A 23,374-nucleotide genomic window follows, 5' to 3' on the forward strand; every position below is an offset into this window, starting at 1 on the left:
AACGAAGACCCAACGCAGCAAAAATAAATAAATTAATAAACTCCTACCCCCAACATCTTAAAAAAATAAAAAATAAATAAAAAATAAAAGGGCAACTGTTTTAATTATTTAACTTTCTGATTATAAAAACAATAGACTAATTATAGATAACAGAGAATTTTAAAAGTGTTAAGAAAAATGAAATCCCTCATAATATCACCACCCAGAGAAACAGTGTATTTCATCTATGAATCTGTTTCATCCATGAATACATCTAAGAATGTATATTTTACATACATGGATACATGAAAAGCTCATGCTGTATAGACTGTTTTATACTTTGCTTTTTCACTCAGTAATTTTCTATTCTTGAAAGTTGTTAGAAAATATTTAAAATATTTATAGCTCTAAAGTCCCAAATAATAGGAATGTACCAAACTTTGTTCACTAATTCCCCTATTAGTTGCTGTTTTCTTGGTCTTCTAATACCGCAATAAATCACTGTGAACGTTTGTCCACATTTCTCATTTTTCCCTAAGGATAGTTTCCTAGAAGTGGGGATACTGGGTCAAAGGATAAACAAAACAAGGCTCTTAACACATTGCCAACTGCTTTCCAGAAAAGACATCCCAGTCTGTAATCTCATGAGAAGCATATGTATATCTCTCGCTTCAAAAAACATAACTTATTTTAAAATTTTTATCAAAATGGAAAGCAAGCAATAGATTCTTAGTGTCTTAATTTATATCTCCTTGATAGTGAGATAAAACATCTTTTCATATGTTTATTAGCCGTTTATATTTTCTCTTTCTGCACAAAAATTGTTAGTGTTTTTCCTTATTATGAGCCATGAACTGTTCAGAACTGTGAACTATTCAGAGCCTAATTTCAATAACCCACGGGGTAGCTGTGCATTCCCTAGTATTTATCCACTAGTCTTAGCCCTTGTTTTTATTGCCACAACATTGTTTTTGTCAAAACTTGTAAACCTAGACTCCAGCATTCGGATGGAACATTTCTCCAGTAAGTATATTTTAACTGTTATTTTCATCTTATTTTTATCTTCCAAAGAATTATCTAAAAAATACCCCTAATTATTAAGTCAAGAAGTCAATTTCTAGGTTAGTATTTTGTAAATTGAGATCATAAAATGTTGAAACTAAAATGTATTATCAAAATAGAAATTTTATATTTAAACTTCATATAAAGATATGTGATTATCTAGGTGGTCCTTTTAACTATCATAGCTTAAATAAGGTTCATGGTAAAATGTCCCAAGGAAAGTAACTTACTTAGTCCTAAATTCTGTTGTTTTTTTTTTTTTTAAATGAGCTATAATTGACATATACCATATATTAGTTTCAGGATACATTGTGAAACAATCACCACAACAAGTCTAGTTAACATCCATTACCTTACATAGTTACAAAATTTTTTCCTTGTGATGAGAACTTTTAAGATCTACTCTATAAGCAACTTTCAAATATGCAATACAGTGTTATTAACTGTAGTCACTATGCTGTCCATCCTCAGAACTTACTTATTTTATAACTGGAAGTTTGCACCTTTTGACCTCCTTCACCCATTTCTCCTACTCCCACCCTCCTAAATTCTGTTTTTACCAGTGATTTTCCTTAGGACCTTAAGGAAAATATACTTTCTCTTTAGTAAAAATTCCCCTCTATATAATAGCGGGTTTAAGAATGACCCTATAATCAATCACATGAGAAGCATGTTATCGGTCTAAATGACATAATGTCAATAAGGCCCTTTAAACCATCCTGTATTTTAAAAAACTTGTACATAAATTCCAAAACTAGCATTTCACATGTTTTCTATAAAAACCATGAAGTAAAAGTCACATCAAAATTTAGATACCTTTAAAGGGTTACTTCATTTTTAACATAAAGGAAACAAAAACTCTTTAAAGAACAATGCATGTTTATTCATTTCTCAATCTATCGGTTGTCCAGTTCAAAAATCATGTCAGAAGTTTTTTATACAACTCAATACTACTCAGCCATAAAAAAAATGAACTTTTGTCATTTGCAGCAACATGGGTGGACTTGGAAGGCATTATTCTAAGCAAGTCAGAGAAAGGAAAATACTGTATCACTTATAAGTGGAATCTAAGAAATACAACAAACCAGTGAATATTACAAAAAAGAACCAAACTCTCATATATATGGAACAAACTAGTGGTTACCAATGGGTGGGGGGCAATATAGGAGATTGGGAGTAGGACCTACAACCTACTGGGTATAAGCTGGACTCAAGGATGTATTGTAGAACACTGGGAAAATAGGCAATATTTTATAATAACAGTAAATGGAAAATAACCTTTACAAATTGTATTAAATTTTTTTAGTTTTAAAAATAAAATGAATAAAAATTTTAAAAATCATGTCAGAAGTTTTAGAAAATATGCTAATAATCTTATATGTGTAAACTTCCTGTTATTATGAAATATAAGTAGTGACCAAATTGCTTCCAGAACGAAGCTCACCTCAAACCAGCTGGCTGCTTCTCACCCATGCTATTCCAAATCAGGTGACCTGTGCTTCCAATAAATGAAAGTGCTTAAACGATCTATTAATAAAGTTTACAATAAAAGCCCATTCTTAAAACCAGGACACAGAGGAGACGCCAAGAAGCCAGACCATCCTCCACAAGATAAATCAGATTCTCTCACATCCTCAGTTCACAGGATCTCCCCCCCTTAAAGGAGCAGTAACAGGAGTTTATGGGCTTCAAATTTAGAGAGACTCAATTTAGGGAACTCTTAACACCGCACTGTAGGTAAACTGCAGAAGCTTAAATCAAAGTTTAAAGTACAGAAATAAAATGAAAATACAAACTAGTGCCTTGTGACCTTACCTACATGGCTGGGGACCTTTCACTATCTCTCAAAGAAGCAGGGTCTCTCAACGAAATGATTTTTCTTACCTATCTGTGAGTTAATGTGACCATCTTAGACTCGGGGGAAAAACGTGACTCCAAGCAGTGAGTACTTCTAGGCTGGTCATCCAGATTTCTTTCTCACCCATAATAATGGAGGTTGTGCTTCTATCATTTATGTGCCGAGAGAGCACAACAGGGTCACACACCATTTGGCCAGGAGCAGTGACGAGATGTGCTTTGCAGGTTGCTGCCAGAGTTCCCAGACGTACAAAACACATAGCCACCCAAGCCACAAACCAAGGCAGGTAAGGAAGCCTCGGATATTATAATAATAATAATATTATTATGTTGAATAATCTTCAACATTCCAGCTCTCAATTCAACGTCACCTTAACACAATCTGGGGGCCCAAAGTGCAGTTTCTTATTACGTCCCAACTACATACTCTTCGTTTGGGCAAGAAGAGCTCAATGCCACTCCTTTCAGCTGGTCACAGCAGACTTCTCTTTTCAACAGCCCAAACAAGGAATCAAAGAACCTCTTTAGTTCTGGGTCCAAAATAGCTCTGTTTGGGGGCTGGGTTACCAGTAGCAAATCTTCCTGGCTTCTGATCATGTTTTGTTGTGGTGTTTATTGGGGGGGGGGGAATTCAAGTACAGAAAAGTAAAAGCAAGAATATCAACATGTAACAAAACGCTCACAGGCCTACCTCCTAGATTTTTTTTTTTTTTTTTTTTTTTGGCTGTATGTGGGCCTCTCACTGTTGTGGCCTCTCCCCTTGTGGAGCACAGGCTCCGGACGCCAGGCTCAGCGGCCATGGCTCACGGGCCCAGCCGCTCCACAGCATGTGGGATCTTCCCGAACCGGGGCACGAACCCGCGTCCCCTGCATCGGCAGGCGGACTCTCAACCACTGCGCCACCAGGGAAGCCCTACCTCCTAGATTTTTAAGATGTTATAGCATTCATGAAATCCACCTCAGATCCTTTTCAAATATATAATGAAAATATTACAGATAAGGGTGATGTCTCTGTGTGTCCCTCCTTCCCCAGGGCCAAGCAGTAATGAAAGGTTCGTTGCTATCTTTGTCCCATATGTTTATACTTCATTATATACACACATATATGAACAATAAATGGACACATTTATTGCTTTAAATTTTTTATGCAAATGGCATCATCATGATATGTACTGCTCTACAATCTGCTTCTGCTTTTTCCTTTTAAAAAAAAAACCCTCAACACAATGCCACTGAGACCCATCCTCCAACCTTCTGGACAGTGTAGCCCTACTTAGGTTGTCTTCGGACAACAGCACATCACAAGACACTTATGGATGGTACCACCTGCATCGAGATCCAGGACAAGCTCCAAGGTTAACTATTACAGTGTGGTGTTAAGAGTTCCCTGAATTGAGTCTCTCTATAAATTTGAAGCCCATAAACTCCTGTTACTGCTCCATTCAAGAGGGAGATCCTGTGAACTGAGGATGTGAGAGAATCTGATTTGTTATCTTGTGGAGGATGGTCTGGCTTCTTGGCGTCTCCTCTGTCTGTGTCCTGGTTTTAAGAATGGGCTTTTATTGTAAACTTTATTAATAGATCGTTTAAGCACTTTCATTTACTGGAAGCACAGGTCACCTGATTTGGAATAGCATGGGTGAGAAGCAGCCAGCTGGTTTGAGGTGAGCTTCGTTCCAGAAGCAATTTGCTCACTACTTATATTTCATAATAGCAGGAAGTTTACACATATAAGATTATTAGCATATTTTCTAAAACTTCTGACATGATTTTTAAAATTTTTATTCATTTTATTTTTAAAATTAAAAAAATTTAATTTTTAAAGGTTACTTTCCATCTACTGTTATTATAAACAAGAGGCAAGGTGAGGGGAAAGAGAATATTTATTCCTGCAACACTGAAGGCTAATGTCTGCCTCTTCTGCAAGCACACAGCAAGAATCCCTGGCTCTTGATCTTTGACTCCGCATCTCCCCAGGTAGGAATTTGAGAAGCCACTCATTCCAAGGCACAAAGTCATACAATTCTACCACTGCTTGTTTTAATTAAGCAGATAGGATCGATAAGAAAAGGGTTTTTAGAGTCTGTGAGTATGGGGTTATCAGCCCAGCTCTGCATTTACTGTGGGATCCAGATCACAAAGGCTACTCAGCCTGGTAAAAGCATCCGTCTCTCACCAGCAAAGCAGGTGTGGCGCACCTGTCTCCTAGGGTCGCCACGGAGACTCATGCTGGGAAAGCACATGGCAACTGAGACTGGCCCATGGGCAACACTGAAGGCAGGGTTGACTGATGCTGTGTATCCACCAATGGGATAACTTCTTCTCTGTAGGGACAGGTGGGTGCAGCGATGTCATTCTTACTGTTAAGAAAGCAATGAATCCCTTATATTTAATCACTTGTTTTCTTGGGGCTGACTTCTTCCTAAAAGTGTAGTTCAAATGAGTTAAGTTTCAGAAGACTGAATTTATGTTAGAATATATAAGTGAAGTAAAAAAAGATCAAGCTGGACTTCTAACTAGTCTCTTGGCTAAGGAGTCACAGTTTGAGGATTCAGATTCAGCCCTTCAATGATAAGATGCAGGCAGTGTCTATCGGTAATTTAACTTGGAGAGGCAGAAACAAGAGAAGTAGAGAAAGACAGTAAAAAAAAAAAAAAAGTTCCTTCCTTAGAAAGGAAAAACAGGTTCCTCTGAGAGCCTTACAATGGCAGTACCAACTGTAGCCTCGAAAACTCAGTTGCCAGTGCTTTCCAGTCTTAGGAGCATTCTTTTATAGTTTCTAAAAATGAGTAATTTTTGTCTTTGAATCTGCGACCGAGCTCCCCTCCCTGACCCAGGCCACCCACTGTGAATATAAGCATTGTATTTAGGCATCGTGCCCAAAGGGCTACTGACTATCCCTATCATACGTCAGGTGACCAATTATGTGGAGAGAAGAGAGCCCAAATTTATATCATTTGCGCTTTTCCTGTCTGTGTTGCCTTATGTTCACTTCCCACAAAGTTTAAGATAATAATCTAAATCTACACTGACAACTGGAATCATCAAAAGTAGACGTCTCCTCTATTTCATCTTCCCACACTCACATTTTATTTTCACAAATATTTGAACCTCAAAACCAAATCAGAAATAAACACAACCCTGACTTCCGTGCTTTATCTTGTGTTTACTGAAGAAACTTCTAAATAGCTATGTAGCTGTTGCTCTTGGTAAGTCAGTGAGTAACTGTTTTATGTTCTTAGCTCCTTAAATACGGTAGGAAATTATTCCTATTGCTGTGAAGATTATTTTAAAGGATGGTGGTGGCAACAGGACATTTTCTAGAGTAAACACATTTCTGAAAAATAAATTATTTTATCAACTACTACGTGAAAAGTTTTGAGACTTAAAACAGAAGTAGAGAAGAAAGCACATATCGGAAAATATCTTTAGGAATGTTAAGTAGGGAAAGGTTTCTTGGGTAAGGCATGTAAAGCACAAACCTTAAGAAAAAAAATGAAATTTTACATCAAAATGTAAAGCATTTGTATGAAAATGAGCACAGGCCATAGACTAGGAGATCATATTTTCAACTCATATAACCAAAGGTTTAACGTACAGATGAATTGCTTTTATAAATCAATAAACAGAAGATGAGTCAAAAGAAATCTGGGGCGGCTTCCCTGGTGGCGCAGTGGTTAAGAATCCGCCTGTCAATGCAGGGGACACAGGTTGGAGCTCCAGTCTGGGAAGATCCCACATGCCGCGGAGCAACTAAGCCCGCGCACCACAACTACTGAGCCTGCACTCTAGAGCCTGCGAGCCACAACTACCGAGCCCACGTGCCACAACTACTGAAGCCCACGCACCTAGAGCCCGTGCTCTGCAACAAGAGAAGCCACCACAATGAGAAGCCCTCACACCGCAACGAAGAGTAGCCCCCACCCACCGCAACTAGGGAAAGCCCGCGCGCAGCAACGATGACCAATCGCAGCCAAAAATAAACAAATTAAATAAATTTTTTTTAAAAAGAAATCTGGGTAAACAGGATATGAATAGCAATTTAAGAGGAAACCCACTCTGATAAACCTAGGCGAATATGTCAACCTCACTAGTAATGAGGAGATTGACATTTAAACTACAAATGAGACACTGTTTCCTACTAGCAATACAAAGTGTCAGCAAGGAAGTGAGGAAACCAGTACCGTACACACAATGTAAATCAGCACAAATACACTGCCCCCGCATCATGTAAAACTTGCAAAAAGATACATACATTCTCCATTACCCAGGAATTCTACTTCTGGTTATATTTCCTACAGAAATCTCTGCTCATGTGTGTAAGGAGAGAGTTACAAAATTGGTCTTTGCAGCACTATTTTTATTAGCAATAACACCGGAAACAACCTCAGTGCCCAGAAATAAAGAACCAGATAAGCCACAGAATACATAAAGTAATGAAAGTGGAATGAACTAGATCTGAATGCATCATCACATATGGAGCTCAAAAATTGTTAGATATTTTGCAAGGGTGAGATTCCATTTCTGTAAAATTATTAAATATATGCATATATATATACATGTGTAGAATAAAAACATGGACAGAATATATATGACATTCTTGACTTCAACTGTCTCTGCAGATACAGAGAGGAAGGGGGGAAGGGATTCAAATAGGACTTGAACTTCAGCTGTGATATTTTACCTCTAATAATTTAAAGGAAGATCTGAAACAAATGACAAATGAACGTGTGTTAACTCTGAGTGGCAAAATATGGATATTATTATTGTCTTTGACAATTTTTAAAATAAAGAAAGGAACAAATAAGGCATCATGTGTAAATTCCTAACCCCTGTTTAGCTGATTTGGCCTCTATTTGGTTCAACTGATTCGGCTTCCTGGAAGGTAACTGTAATCTACCTTGACTGTTGCCTAGCTTAAGTAATTCTACGCTGAACTTTATGCCCCTTTGGAAAACTACACCCCAAAATTACCAGTAGGTCAAACTTAAATACATTAAGGTCTTTTGGAAGATAATTTGTCATATATACTGATGTTAAGGAAACTTATGTAGCAATTAATTTTCCTGTAATTTATCTCATAAAAAAATTAGTTTTTACTACAAAGAAATACTACTTCACTGTAACAGCTGACTAACTATAAATACGTATCTAGATAAGTCACTACATAAAGGTCATCAGACCCTTGGTGAATATAGCATCTAGTCAGCAGAACAATTCCAAACCATGACACTATTAACAATACAAGTGGTTTTTAAAAAATAAGAATTTCATACTTATACATAAAAGTCAATCTTTAAAATATTTTTCAACTGATTAGCCTACCAAAAAAACTCTACGAGGCTTCCAAAGTTTCCAATGATCACCCAATCCCAATTATAAATAAAACTTTTCCTGTTCATTCACATTTAACTTTTCTTCATATCATTAAGCTAAAGGATCACTACAGGAGAAAAGCACAACTTTACAAAAACAGAAATGAAAAGAAAAATCAAAAATTTAAGGAAAAAAAAATGTCATGAAGAACCTAGGGGTAAAACAGGAATAAAGACACAGACCTACTTGAGAATGCACTTGAGGATATGGGGAGGGGGAAGGGTAAGCTGTGACATAGCGAGAGAGTGGCATGGACATATATACACTACCAAACGTAAGGTAGATAGATAGTGGGAAGCAGCCGCATAGCACAGGGAGATCAGCTCAGTGCTTTGTGACCGCCCGGAGGGGTGGGATAGGGAGGGTGGGAGGGAGGGAGACGCAAGAGGGAAGGGATATGGGAACAGATGTATATGTATAACTTGATTCACTTTGTTATAAAGCAGAAACTAACACACCATTGTGAAGCAATTATACCCCAATAAAGTTGTAAAAAAAAAAAAAAAAAAAAAAAGACGGTCCATCTAACCTAAGCACCTGAAAGAACCGTTCTTACACAAAGGAATTGAAGGGGTCAGATTTCAGGTCTGATAAAACTGGGACCCCATGGTGGAATAATAGGAAAGATCATTAAGGTAAAGAGAAATGTGAGGATAATGGATTTTTTATGCAATGTTTTTATTCTGCCCTAATAGCTCTTAAGTTCCTTTATTAGCTTAGGAAATAAACTGTTACGAAAAACTTGCATTATTCATCGTGCTTGCTTATTCAGACAATTATAAACATAACAGTTTAATTCACTCTCAAGTAGTTTTAATGGCTGTTACGACAAATGGGCCTACAACCTTAAAGAATCTGGAAGCAGGTAAAACCTGCAAGAAACAGAGCAACATTCAGATGGGCGGGCGTGTGTAGGGCCCGCCCACCTCTCTCCCTCCCACGACCACCCAGTCTTCTAGGGCTGGTGTGGAGAGCGAGAGGCAAACACACCCAGAAAGCACAGATCATAAGGAAGCAAAATGCCCATCAGCCCAGAATCCTTCACTTCTCTGTGAAAATGATAGTACCGTCTGGAGGCAGAGATGATCTTGTTCTCATATGTTGGAGATTTATTATACTCTCAAGATCATTACTGGTGCTCTTTTAATAATTTTTTGCTGCAGAAATAATATTCTCATCATAGAAAATTTGATTACAAAAAAGAAAAATTAACGAAACAGAAATCCTACTATTCAGTGACAAACGCTTCTGATTTTGAGACTTTTCCTTGCACTGAGAATGAAATATACACATTGATGTCCACTGGGAATGAAATATACACATACATAAATGTGCACAAATTCTGTAAATACAGTTGCATATATAATTTTAAATGAAAAACATTAGATTTTAATGATTTTCCAAGTTATTAAATTTTCTCCATAGACATGACTGCATATATTACATGATAGTAATAAAAATAAATTTACCATGATTTGGCTAATTCCCAATTCATTGGGGAAAAAGCTATTTAAACTTTTATAAGTTGTGCTAAAACGAACATCATTATACGCTAATCTTTGTCCACATGTATAATAATTTCCTGATGATACAGTCCAAGAAACTGGACCTTCTGAGGTATAAAACGGCAATGATAATCAATAATAATAACAATAAAGCAAACATACTTATGTAGGGCTTACATGGGCCAAGTACATTTCTAAGCACTTTACATATATGAACCCAATGAGCCCTTATAACAATTCCGTTTGATAAATTCTATGATTATCTCCATTTTACAGATGGGAAAACCAAGGTTAAGTAACTTGCTCAAGATTGCACAGCTAGTAAGTGGCGAAGCTGAGATTCACGCAAGGCCTTCTGGCTGGAGAGCTCCTGCTGTGGAATCCCATCACACTGCTTCTGATGGCACCTGCTGCCATATCCCTTCTTTCTCTTTATACTTGCTTCCTGTGGACATCCTTCACAGTGGAATCCATCTATCCATCATTTGGCTTCCTCTCTGAAAACTTGACAGGTGAAAAATGCTATCTAACTGTTGCTTTCATTTCCATCTCTCTACTTACTAGCATGACGAAACAGTCTAGAAGTTCACGCACTCCCTCTGTATTGACTTTTCTATGAGCTGTCTCTTCATGTTCTTTGTCTGTTTTTTCCCACCCCTACTGGAAGTCTCCATGGTCTTATTGATTTGTATTAGCTCCTAATATAGAGATAATTAACCTAATCATCATTTCCCATCTTTTGTCTTAATTTTATTTGGCACATAGGCATTTTATTTGGCACATAAAATTTTTATATAATCAAAATGCTCAGTTTATGTGTGCGTGTGTGTTTCCTTCCACTGCTTCAGTCTTTTTTTAAATTACATTACATTTATAATCAACATGTGAACCTTGGAAATGACTCTAAGTCCACAATTGAGATCTGCTCAGAATAACAAGAATCAAGGCTGAATAGGCATGTAAACCAGTTTATCTAAATTTATATTTATAAATGACAATTATGAGGAACTGAAAGTCATATAAAATATTTTTTGGTGGGTGGTGGGGCGAAATGGGTGAAGGGGTCAAAAGTTACATATTTTCAGTTATAAAAGTTATGATATATATAGATATCAAAACATAAACCTGGGGGCTTCCCTGGTGGCGCAGTGGTTGGGAGTCCGCCTGCCGATGCAGGGGACACGGGTTCGTGCCCCTATCCTGGAAGATCCCACATGCCGCGGAGCGGCTGGGCCCGCGAGCCATGGCCGCGGAGCCTGTGTGTCCGGAGCCTGTGCTCCGCAACGGGAGAGGCCACAGCAGTGAGAGGCCCGCGTACCGCAAAAAAAAAAAAAAAAAAAAACATAAACCTGAAAAATATGTTATACCAATTACACCTCAATAAAAGTATGTATAATAACATTATTTGTTCAACATGTTTTGTGAAATATGTTCTCAGCTAATAAATAAGACCCACATACAAACAGTGAAAACCAAAGCACATTTTAATAAAACCATACCCTCCTTAAAAAACATTAATTTACAGGATTAATAGGGATTCCTGCACCAACATTATTGTATTTTTCAGTATAATGAATGATACCCATAAATCACAGTCTCTCCTTTTGAGACTTGAAACCTAAAATCAAACAAAATCAAACAAAACACACTGCTCTAGTCTTATAAAGTACTTCTCTCTCCAGGATTCAGATAGGTGTTCAAATGCTTTTTCTCGATTGACATTCTCTTTCAGAGAAACTGGAAATTATCTGGTGTATGGTGCTGGCATTAAATCTTCAGCAGAGTGAAATCGTAAAGACTTGATACTATGGATGGTTTTACATAACATGTTTTTATCCTCATGTAGTTTTTAGACTAGACAGCAACATATGCTGATTTATTACAGCCGAATTACTCAATCTGAGGAAAAGTCATAATCTAAGACACTTCTATTCTGGTTACAGCTACATCAAAAAAACTCTCAAACAGGAAAATTATTCTTACCTTTAAAACCTCGCAGAGTAAAAGCTGTCATGGGCCTTCTCCGAACAATAAGTCTAGCCCAATGTTTAACAGTGATATAAAGTCAGCAGATTTTCATAGCTGATCTAAATCCCTAACAGGATTTCTTCTTGTTTTATTCTATTGTCCAAAGAAGACAGCAACTATATATTTGGTATCATCAACTGAACGGTTCTCCAATTTGAACAGCATTATTCTAGTTAGTGATTTCAACTGTGTAGAGGAAGAGGGGGGATTATGGCATTTTTACTGATTTCTCAGGCTCTCCTTTATATCAGAGTACCATACAACAGGGCATGATCAGTTGTGAGCCGTGTGCCAAGTAATTTGTTAATAATAATGAAATTGATGTTTGTGAATTATTTACTTTTAAAATAGAAACACACAACAGGTCCATGATTCTTCCTACAATAAAGCCACTCACTCGTTTGCATCCTAATATTTTCACAGACGGGAAAGAGATGGACGTTAAAACCATCACAGTACACCACCATGCAGCCTGTCTGATCTATGCTACAGCCCATAATAAGTAACTCTAAGAGAATAATATTTTTATGCCGAGTATTGATTTTTATGAATACCACAAAAACAAAAAGCTCATGGTGCTATTTGCTTTGCTGCCCACACACACATACCCACACAATGCTTTTTAAATCAAATCTGCCATGGAGTATGTGATATATGTGAATATTAATCTTCATTTGTATTGCTCTAAGAAAGCGTTGAGAATCACTAGTCTAAACTATCTTCATAATAATCTCTATTTTTGGAATTCAGAGAAGAATAGAGTTCTCAATTAAGGATCTCATGAGGGCACAGAGAATTGGAAGGATTTCCTCGCTCTAAAATAATGTTAGTTTTGTGGTTGAATTTATTAAATCTACATTGCTAATTCTTTTCACAATGGAATCTCTTAGGTCATACTTTCACATGAGCAATTATTTATGCTTGTAGTTCCTATTGTTCCTATTCCTCGATTTCATTTCTAATTGAAACTATTAATAACAATCAACAATAATGGGAAGAGCTAGGATTTCCATTGAGCACTCACTGTATGCCAGCCCTTTACTCAGACTGGTTCAGATAAATTTCCCATAGCCACAGGAGGTAAGGACTATTATTGTCACTCTTTTAAAGATGTGGAAACTCACTGTTAGACAGGGTAGGTGACTTGCCCAGGGTCATACACCAAGTAAGTGGAGGTATGACCTCAAAGTTGGCCTTCCTATCCACCACCATTCTCCTATTTATTCACTTCTTACATTTTCTCCCATTTACCAAGTTAACTCTGGCTTCTGATTATATTTTTCCTAAATGATGCTATCTCTACCTGTCAATACCTGCAAGCTTATTGAGCCTCATCTTTTTCAACTTGTCAGAAATCAACTAATCAGATCAACTGATATCTCTGGCCTGTTTATATGGGCCACTCCACATTCCCTATTTCATGGGATTCTTTCGCCTAGATAGCCATCTTGCATAAATATTTACTGCGTAAGATGATGTGACCAAATGTATAACCCTAGCACTACTGTTGGACACACAATTCAAACTGCATTTTCAACTACACATGTCCTATTGGTAGCTGATCACTTCAGTCCTCTTTCTGTAGTTATGTAATCATATTTTAACAATGAACAAGCAGAGTGGTTCTTAACCTGCGGTCCATGAGTTCATGAAATGATCCCTGAATCTTCTGAAGCCACATGCAAAATTATATGCCTAAGTATGCATGTATACTGAATTGGTGAACAGGCGTAAGTTCATTTTATTAGTAATCCTCCCACACTAAGAAAATATCATTTTTACCAAGAATGGCAGAGGCTCTCGATGAATAAGCCAAAGAAAATACAATATAAGGCACTTCTTAGGTGCTCCTAGATGGGCAATGATAACTATTTCTGGATGGCCTAGGGCCACATTTATTAATGGGGTCAATTTAATGAACCTTTTAGAGTTACATTAATCCCAATTTTCCCTCTGTATCAGAAAGTAGGATTGAATCTGCAGTGTACTGTTTTTGGAGCACATCCTGGTTACTGCTAAATTTTCCTATCATCAAATCATCTATAGGGCTTCCCTGGTGGCGCAGTGGTTGAGAGTCCGCCTGCCGATGCAGGGGACATGGGTTCGGGCCCCGGTCCAGGAGGATCCCACATGCCGCAGAGCGGCTGGGCCCGTGAGCCATGGCCGCTGAACCTGTGCGTCCGGAGCCTGTGCTCCACAACGGGAGAGGCCACAACAGTGAGAGGCCCGCGTACCAAGAGGAAAAAAAAAAAAAATCATCTATAAATGTACTTCACAAAAGAGACCATCAGATCTTCTCTCCCTCTAAAAAACATTGCATTGGCCTTTCCCAATCATCATTTTTCTATCCTGCACAAGTTTTCAACATTACCAGATAGTTCACTTCAATACTAGTAAAACCTCATTAATGATAATGCTTAGAGAATCAAGCATTGTGCTTAACATTTCTATTTCAATGAGACCATTAATAACTGACAATATGATCAGCTTTTGAAACTATTGCTATAGAGTACAGTCTTGTTTGTCCAAAACACTCTGGAGACCCATCCTGCTGTGTTCTTAGTCCAAAGTGAGGCCCAACACTCACCCCCCACCTGCATACACGTACACACACACCATCACCATCTGTACTCAAGGCTGGACAGCAGACCCCAGCCAGGCCAATCAGAATCTATCAAGAAAGAGGCTGTTCCTTCCACCAGGGTCAGTAACTAATGAAAATACAAGCCCTGGGTGATACTGGCCACTGCTCCCCCAAAACAAAGTCGAATGAAAAGAGAAAAGCTCCAACAGATGGAGAGACAAAGAAATTCACAACATCACTATTTGAAACCTGGGATCTAGCCAAGCCTGAGGTTTACCCCTTGAACTTCTCCCATTTTGTGAGCCAAGAGATTCCGTTTTGTTTAAGTTAGTATGAGATGGCTTCCTGTGCTGTTTCCAAACCAAGAGTTCTGACCGATCACATAAAATTTGCTGGTGACCATCATGTAATTTTATTAATGAAATGAATATTTTCAAAGTGTTCCTTCCCCCATGCTCTGGAAACATTACTTGGTACCTCCAGAAGAAGACTCACCACAACCTACTTTGCAATGGGATCTTGGCTGGATCTAGACTGGGTGTTCTGAAGGATGAGGAAGTTCCCATCCTTATTGTGACCATACATACACCCAGGACTCTGCCCGGACAGAATCAAGTGCTTCATAAAGGCCTGCTGAGTAGGAATCAGTCCTGAACACAGCCTGTGTGCGACGTGGTACAGGTCAGTGCATGGCTCAGGGTGATACAGTCCCCCACCTCCTCTCTGCTTAGAGGGGCTCCCACACTGGGCCTTCAGGGCACCCCTGAATCTTACTGTGTGCCAAATTTCATCAATGCAAGGTACCCCCGTTTTTGTTAGGATTAGGTGCTATTTTCATTGTGATAAAATATATACAACATTACATTTACTATTTTAGCCATTTTTAAGTGTATTTAAGTACATTCACATTGTTGAGCAACCATTACCACCATCCACGTCCAGAACTTTTGCCAAGTGTTTTTTTCTAATACATTTATTCTTTTTGAGATTCTTTTCCTTTATAGGTTACTACAAGATACTGAATAGAGTTCCCCGTGCTATGCAGTAGGTCCTTGTTGGTTATCTATTTTATATACAGTAGTGTGTATCTGTTAATCCCAAACTCTTAATTTATCCCTCTCTGCCCCCCCTTTCCGCTTTGGTAACCATAAGTTTGTTTTCTATGTCTGTGAGTCTATTTCTGTTCTGTAAATAAGTTAATTTGTATCTTTTTTAGATTCCACATATAAGTGATATATTTGTCTTTCTCTGTCTGACTTACTTCACTTATAGATTATCATACTAAGTCCATCCATGTTGCTGCAAATGGCATTATTTCATTCTTTTTTATAGCTGAGTAATATTCCATTATATATATATATGTATATATACGTGTGTGTATACACACACACACATACACACACGCCCCATCTTCTTTATCCATTCATCTGTCGATGGACATTTAGGTTGCTTCCATGTCTTGGCTATTGTAAATGGTGCTGCAGTGAACACTGGGGTGCATGTATTTTTTTGAAATAGAGTTTTCTGCAGATATATGCCCAGGAGTGGGATTGCTGGATCATATGGTAATTCTATTTTTAGTTTTCTGAGGAACCTTCATACTGCTCTCCATAGTAGCTGCACCAACTTAAATTCCCACCAGGAGAGTAGGAGTGTTCCTTTTTCTCCACACACTCTCCAGGATTTATTATTTGTAGACTTCCAAGTAAGTGCTTTTAATGTGCATTGTTGTTATAGATTCCATGGTGTTCAGTAAACAGAACTGGTATTTCATTTAGTTACTTATAGGTAGCAGTGAATATGCCTTTTTTAAAAACCTCCATGTTTTCTGTCTTGCATAGTCTCTCTTGGGCTAAGGACCAGGGAAGGGCACCCCCTTTTACAGCCAAGCAGCTGAAATATCAACACTGTCTAAGAATAGTATGACAAGCAAACTTTTATCATTCTTCATTGATTAAAAGCCTTAAATAACTCGGGGTTAGTGTGCTCTGCATCAGTTACATGTCTGGGTCTGCAGGAGACTGACTGTGTAGGGACTCTGACTCAGTCATGGAAATGTAGTCATTTTCCATATTAAATAAAACGTTGATTTCTTAACATTTGTTTTATGTCTACTTTCCTTAAAACCCTCATAATACCAAATTTGATAATTTCTGCTAGAGTAGAATTGGCAAGAATCAAAATTCTTAAAAAAGCATATTTCATCAGTGTTATGAAATCGTAGAGGCTAGACCACGTTCAACACTTAGATTTCTATTCTTTACTTCTTCCATCCTCGGGTACTGGTGACAAATTAATCTTCAAAAAAATGCACAGTTCATGCAATTATACCCTCTTATAAAAATCTTTGGCTTGTAAATGAACATTAGTTCAAAAATAGGGGATTCCTGCCGATGGACATTTAAGAATCACCCATGGAGCTAAACGTTTCAGAAGTCATGTAAATATAAGAGCGATCTGCTTTAGATTTTCATCATGAAAATGTTGCTGTGTTTGTAACTCCTCTTTCCCCTACTCCAGGCCTCTGTCAATTTCTTCAGTTCCCTAAAAAACAGTACTTAGGAGGGGAAAGTGCTGTTTTCACCTGAATCATAGCAACCAAGTCCAAAATACAGGGTATATGTCAACAAAATTATCATACTTCTGCCACATACAGAAACTCAAATGCTTCCAGAGGTCTCAAAGGAATACTTCACATGTACACTTACCTCGACTGGGTCTGAAAATGACAGAGAGATGGAGAAAAAAATATTTTGTATTGTACAACCAGAAATTCTTCAGTCATACCTTCAAGTTTCCAAGAAAAAAAGCTTCTCTGAACACAATTTCCATTTCAAAAAATACAGTGAAAATCCGAACTGGAGTAAATAAAAGAATATTTGCTCCCATCACATCCCTACACTCCCAAACTCTGCACTTGGACTCTCATCTCAAACTTATCAGAAAAGTATTTTTTTTTTCCAGAAAAGTATTTTTTTAAGTAAATACAAACTCTACCATGTGACGGAGGAAAATCAGCACAATTCCACTTTTGGGAAGAGCCCTGTGAATTCAAACACCAGTTACTTGAGCACAAAATAAATGGACTTCCCAACGAGCTGAGATTCTTCCGTTCCTTTATATCTTTGTATGCAAATCAGAATTCCATATGTCACTATTTCTAATTGATTTACATAATCTTTCACCGGTTTGCTTTCCAACTTTGTTAAACCAGTAGTTGGTTCTTCCTGTTTCCATTTCCCTGGGGGCGTTTTTTCCATAGTCTAATAAAAAGTATTCTATTTTGGTATCGAAATGATCGGGTTTTACCTTCATCCAAATAAAACTATTCTGCTCCTTTTCTCTTAAGAGTCATAATTATGCAGAAATTTTCTCCTTGTTACTATAAAACTCTGCATTTTTCTTCCCTAAGGGCTCTTTGGCAATCTACTTTTTGTGGGGCTGTTAACACACATGGCTTGGGAGGAGAGTGGGAAAGAAACAGGCTTTGGGCCAGATAATCTGGTCTTCAATGACTTCTTCCCATAAACTCTAATATTTATCCCTTGTTCACCATTCCAACCACTCAGCCTGAATTACCAATATGATAGCCTCTCCGTTGCTTTTTAAAATTTGTTTCTGTCACTATTTTCTGTCTCCCTTACCAGATGCACCTCTCTATCCTTTTTGGTCATTCCTAGGTTTAAAGAAAATTATTTCAAGGGGACAGTCTCAGTTTGGGAAGGTGAAAGCTTCGGGAGATGGATGATGGTGAGAGTTGCACAGCAACGTGAATGTACTCAGTGCCACTGAACTGTACAGTTAAATACGGTTAAAATAGTAAGTTTTCTATTATGTAACCTTTAGCACAATAAAAAAAATTTTTTTTAATGTTTATGAGCACTATATTAAAAGTACAAAGCGGGCTTCCCTGGCGGCACAGTGGTTGAGTCCGCCTGCCGATGCAGGGGACACAGGTTCGTGTCCCGGTCCGGGAAGATCCCACATGCCACAGAGTGGCTGGGCCCGTGAGCCATGGCCGCTGAGCCTGCGCATCCGGAGCCTGTGCTCCGCAATGGGAGAGGCCGCAACAGTGAGAGGCCCACCTACCGCAAAAAAAAAAAAAAAAAAAGTACGAAGCACTTCTTTTTTGCATTCACAGATTTCTAGAGTCTAGTTTTCCCCAACTACCACTAAACCCCTCCAAGCAGGCCTAGTCTGTCCGGTGCCCACACACATGACCTGTGCTTTTACTTCTTCCTATGACACCTCTCTACTCCTCCCCAGAGACCGCCAATCTTCAAACTTCAACTGAAATCTCACCTCCTGGATGAGGCTCTCCTTCACTATTCTAGCCCACAGAAGACTCCTCCTTTTCTCATCTTTGGTAACAGACCAAACACGTAATTAGGGAACAACCAAAAGGAGGGCTATATAAACTCATGTGAGTCCTCTCTCCCAGCTAGATGGGAATACAGGCGAGACACTTGGTTTGCTTCATATTCATTTGGTATCTTCACCCACATTAAGAACACAGTAGGTACTAAATAATTCGAGAGTTGCCTGGTATTTTTCCTGCTGCCAACACAGAATTTTTAAAAGCTATTTCTCTCTTAGTTCTAGGTCTTCTATCAAAAAGCTTATCTTAAAATACACTGATAGCAGAACTCAGAAAGATGAAAACCACCCATTAAAAATGGGCCAAAGAGAGGACTGCCCTGGCAGTCCAGTGGTTAAGACCCCATGTTTCCACTGTGGGGGCACGGGTTCAATCCCTGGTTGGGGAACTGGGATCCTACATGCCATGTGGCAAGACAAAAACAAAAAAAAAAGAAGAAGAAGAAAGGGGAAACATCTTTTTAAAATGGGCAAAAGAGTTAACAGCCATGAAAAGAAGGCGTATGGATGGCAAGTAGCACCTGAAAAGATGTACAGTATCATGTAAGCATTAGAAAAATAGCAATTTAAACCGCAGTAAGTTATCAGTACTGTTATCATGCCTAAAATTAAGAAGACTGACTCTCCCAAGTATTGGCAAGGTTGTAATGGAACCAGAACTCACACACTGCTGGTGGGAATGTAACAGAGTACAATCACTTTGGTGGAAAACAGTTCATACTTTCTTAAAAATTAAACCTACATCTATTGATACTATATGGCCTAGCCATTTTACTTGTAGGTATTTACTGATGGAAAAAGGCAGTAAACATCCCTACAGAGATTTGCATGTGAATATGTACAGTAGCTTTATCTGTTAACAGCCCAAACTGGAAACAACCTAAATGTCCATCAACAGGTGAATGGATGGACAAACAATCGTGTGGCCATAGATGGAATATCACTCAGCACTAAACAGAAACTAACTACGGGTGCCTGCCATACCACCAATGAATCTCAAATGCACTATGCTAAATGAAAGGACCAAGAGTCAAAAGACTGTATAAAGTATGATTCCATTTATATGACAATCTAGAAAAAACAAAACTACAGGGATGGGGAACACATAAATGGTCACCATGGTTTGACAGTAAGGAGAGGGGCTGAACTGGAAAGGGGCAACACAAGGGCATTTCAGTGCGTGATAGAACTGCTCTGTATCTTGAGTGGGCAGTGGTTACCTGATTCTGCATTTGGCAAAACTCACAGAACTGTACACCGAAAAGAGAACATTTCACTGTTTATAAATTAAAATTAAATAAATGACCTCATAATGAAGACTAAGAATGTCACCATAGAGCCTGGAATACACCCTTACCAACTCCTCTATGATGCTGAGATTAGAAAAAATAAGAAGAGCATCTGTTGCTTATGTTGTGAAAGTCCTTAAAAAATGTGCTGATAGAGGTCACAAGAATTTTTGCTAAACCCAGTAGAACTCTCACTATTATTTAACAATAATTTTAAAAGTCTTACCCAACCACCAACACTTATCTCATCACCCCAAGTCCCCCTGCTAACCAAGGCACTCAGTCTATCAAGATTTACTGAACATCCACAGCGTACCTGGCACTGTTTTAGGTAGGGCGAATGTACTGGTAAAACAGGACAGCTAAGGTCCCTGCTCTCAGGAAGCTGACATTCTAATTAGGGAAGTGAAGTAAATTTCTGATAATTTCTGACAGGTGTGTGCTATGACGACAACAAAAGAGGATGGTGTGTTAGAGGAGGGGGGTGTCATCACTTTAAATAGAATGGTCAGGGAAGGCCTCTTTGAGAGGGTGACCTCTGAGCTAATCCTGAGTGACAAGGGACAGGAAACCAAAATCTGAAGGCAGAGCCGTCTTGCCAGAGGGACCAGCAAGCAGAGGCCCCCAGAAGGAAGGGGGCTTGGCTGTCTGAGCCCCAGAAAGATCAGTGTGGGAAACGAGCAAGGAGGAAACATACTAAGTCAAGTCCTCAGGGGCCTGGTAACTCAGTGCTTTACAGACCCTAAGTTACTTTACTTCAGGCTGCTTGCAATGAGATGCGGCCAGAGGGCTTTAGATCAGCCACCCAATCTGATGTACGCTTGTTAAAAGACCCATGTGCTTATTCCAGGACATTCAGCTTTCGTCTTCTCTAGCTCACGTGTTTGTTTCTTCATCTACCTTAGCTCTGTGGCCTTAGGTGAATCTCTTTTACAGGCTTAAGTCTCAGTTTCCAGGTCTATAAAACGGTGACACCAGCTACCAGCAACTGCCTCCACCTACGGGTTCGAGCTGGCAGTTAAATATCTGACTGTAGGCTAACTCCAGTCTCACGTCTGCCCTCGTCTTCCTGGGACACGGCCCCCAGCAAGCATCTTCCCTCCCTGTGACGTTTTCAACCTCAATCTCAGCACAGGTCCACTGCCCTCTTTGGACCTTACCCATCCAACAAAATCCTTTCTCCAGTCCTGCTGTGTCTTTCTGCCAACGTCTCTCCCTTTGATCCCTCTCCCTTTACCATCAAACAGGCACCTCCCAAGCGTAAGCACTGTCCCCACACCCACAGGTTTCTCTTCTTCATTGCTAACTTATTCCTCAGTCAATCACAGACTGAGTCCCATTCCCACCGCTCTACCGAATTCCTTCCTGAAAAGCCACCAGCTCCAACTATTCGGCCTAATTCCTGGCCTCCTCAGCCCTCCCATCGGGTTTTGAGCCCCCCTCGCCCACTGGAAGGAAAGCTGTGTCACTAACTACTTTGAGACCGGAAGAGGCATACAGTCTCTCTCAGCCTCAGTTTCAGTATCTGTGCCCGTAGAGGGCTGGATTTATAGACAGCCTTAGGGCCCTTCTAATTTGGAAATTCCAAGGCAACGTTATTCCTCCCTTGGCATCCAGGAGTCCACACTATCCTGACTGTCAGAACAACTCCTGTGTCCTTTACTAGCATGTGTTGCTCATCTCCTACAGGGGTTCTTTTCCTCCAAACTCCCAGAGAAGGCACTGTAGACGACACTTGAGTCATGTATACCTTCTCTCCTTGGCTAGCACCCACGCTGCCCTCTCCACTGCCATGTCTGTGAAGAGGCCTCCCATACTCCCACACCAGCATTTCCACCTCTCTGGAACGTAAAACTCAGGCAACCAAGATAAATCATCACTTCTTCTCGACCTCTCCATTTCTCTTAGTTGCTCACCCCTCTCCATGATGGTCAAGCTGACAACCTGCGAGTTTTCACTGATTTTCCACATCCTTTCCACTCAAATATCCACTCCTCTAATGCCCTTCCTTAGTGATTTAGTCCTAAAGCCATTAGGCCAGACACAGCACGGCAGAGCTCCACACTGGGGGGTAGGGTGTGGATGGCTATGGTGGCCCATGGGGACGCAGCAAGCCCCCCCATGCAGAGAGTCAGAGTCCCAGCAGAGGGGGAGGGGGGCATCCATGTGCTCACCTGGCCTAGTGCTGGGTCTCAGAACCCAGCAGCCGGGAGTCAGCGCCCGAGTGGTGGAGGAGGGCATCCAGTGGGGGTGTGGCCCTGTGACCCAGGATGCAGAGTTAGACTCCAGTCACAGAGAGGAGGGTGTCTGCAGGCATGGGGGGCACTCCTTGCAGAAAGGGCTGGCTCCAGGACTGGGACAGGAAAAGTACAAGATGGGCCTAAAGCAAGGAAGCGCTCAGAGAAATGATGAGAACATGGCAAAAGGTCACGGAAACCAGCTGGAATGGGCTCCCAATTGTTTGAGGAACAGTTTGAACCTCAAAAATAAGGGCACTAACAGGCTATAACTCACTGCAGAAAAGAAGAAACAATGATGCCATAAAGATATCGATAATTTAATGAATAAGCAAAGTGCGATGAAGATTGGGATGTTTATACAACTTCAAAGTACTACTCCCCCAAGGAGCTCCTAATTGCAAAGGGAAAAGAGTAACTTGACCGTGGAGAAGCCTGGCAGATGGCACCTGGATAAAATGCTGCAGATGAACTGTAAAGACACAAAGGGAAATGGCTTGGCACGTGGTAGGAAGCTAGGAGGAAGGATGCTGCATCCCTTCTGTGATATGCCTGACAAGGGGGCGGTACCCAAATCAAATCATGAGGAAACAGAGGACAAACCCAAATCAGGGACTTTCTACTGAAGTGCTGGCCTTTACTGCTCTAAAGTATTATAAAGTCAAGAAATCTAGAAAAGAGTAAGGAACTGTCCCAGACTGAAGGAGACTAAAGAGTCATGACAGCTAAAAAGCACAAAACACAATTCTGCACTGGGGTGCTTTCACTATGAAAGACATTATAGGCGCAGTTGGCAAAACCAGAATCAAGATGTCAGTAACTTAATGTTATTTTCTGTATTTTGACGGCTGTATTGTGTACATGTGTCCTTGTTTATCATTCTTTGTAATGGCTCCCCCATGTTTTTCCTAAGTCTGTTATTATTTCAAAATAAAAATTTTATATAAAAATCAACTACTACAAAGTTTTCTTCTGTAATATGTCATATCTGCCCCTTTTTTCCATTACCCCCGACATCCTTGCTCCAGAGATTCCAGTTTCCATCCTCCTGCACCGTTGCAATAACTTCTTAACAAGGCC

General features: G+C 39.5%; 1 protein-coding gene across 1 annotated transcript in view; it reads right to left on the bottom strand.

Moving 5' to 3' along the window:
* Positions 1-23,374, bottom strand: part of NR3C2 (nuclear receptor subfamily 3 group C member 2) — a 376,710-nt gene that overhangs the window by 339,738 nt on the left and 13,598 nt on the right. The gene's annotated exons all lie outside the window — the stretch shown is intronic.

This window comes from Mesoplodon bidens (assembly GCF_964165515.1).
Source record: "Mesoplodon bidens genome assembly, chromosome: 1".
NCBI classification, from domain to species: domain Eukaryota; kingdom Metazoa; phylum Chordata; class Mammalia; order Artiodactyla; family Ziphiidae; genus Mesoplodon; species Mesoplodon bidens.